This window comes from Octodon degus, unplaced genomic scaffold, assembly GCF_000260255.1.
Source record: "Octodon degus isolate 3935 unplaced genomic scaffold, OctDeg1.0 scaffold00393, whole genome shotgun sequence".
NCBI classification, from domain to species: Eukaryota; Metazoa; Chordata; class Mammalia; order Rodentia; family Octodontidae; genus Octodon; species Octodon degus.
Window position 1 is genome coordinate 193,818 of NW_004524969.1, and position 1,135 is coordinate 194,952.

Consider the following 1,135-nt stretch of genomic DNA (forward strand, 5'->3'; position numbering starts at 1 on the left):
GCGTCTTCCTGCGGCGCCCACCAGGAAGAGGCGATCAGCCCGCCTCTCCGCGTCCTCATGCAGGGTGAAGCGGAAAGTTGCGGCCGAGCCGGGCGGCCGCGCCCCGGAGCCTCCTGCCGCTCCCCCGACCGTTCAGGGCCACGTAGCGGGCGGGCGAGGCGGCAGCCCGCGTCACCCAGCCTAGGAAACTGCTGAGCCCCGGAGGCCAGCGAGCCCTGAATGGTGCGCCGAGTTGGGGCACTGTGGGTCCTGTTTCCAGGGGTCCGCAGCACCACGTTGCTACAAGTTAGGAATCGCCCTTCCTTTATTTCGTTGAGACAGGCTCCCACTGTGTAGCCCAGGCTGGCTTCAAGCTCGTGCCCTCCTCCTGCCTCAGCCTCCCAAGTGCTGGGGGCGCAGGTGGGCAGCGGCGCTCTGCAGGAATGACTCTGCCAAGCTGTTTGGGCGCATGCTGTCCCGGCAGGGAGCAGGCAGGAAGGTGTATACAGGCGTGGACCAAGTGGGGGCCGGCGTCCTAGCACTGGCTCGGAAAGTCCGAATTTCTCTGCTGTGGATGGGGAGAGAGGCCTGAGACCTTCTGTTTGCCCACAAAACACCAAGAAGTGGGTTGGGTAACACCTAACAGCCTGGGCACAGTCCGCAAGGAGAGCAGCACCTAGAGCGGATGAGAGGTCACAGCTAGGGCTCCAGGGTCTCAGCCTCACACCCGCCCCTGGGGCTCAACCAAGACTTGTTACTAAATGTGGAATAGAAAGGAGTTTGAAGCTGGTGGGCGGTGCACACATGCCTGTAATCACAGCACTGGGGAGGCTGAGGCAGGAGGATTGCTTTGAGTTTGAGGCCAGCCTGGACTACATAGCAAGAGCCTGTTTCAACAAATCAAAACAAAAGATAGGTTTATTGATAAATACATTACCTCCATGCAGTAGAGTATGGCATAGCCATTAGGGAAGGAGGCAAGGAAGGTGGGGGATGCAGTCGATTCTGGCCATAGGCTCTACACCAGTGAGAGAGAAGAGGAAAGGAAAGAGGGAGAGGGAGAAAGAGATGAGACAAATCTCCACCTGGTGTACTGCTTCTTGTACACTTTAAAAAATACAATGTCGGGCCGGGGAGATGGCTCAGTGGAATAAGC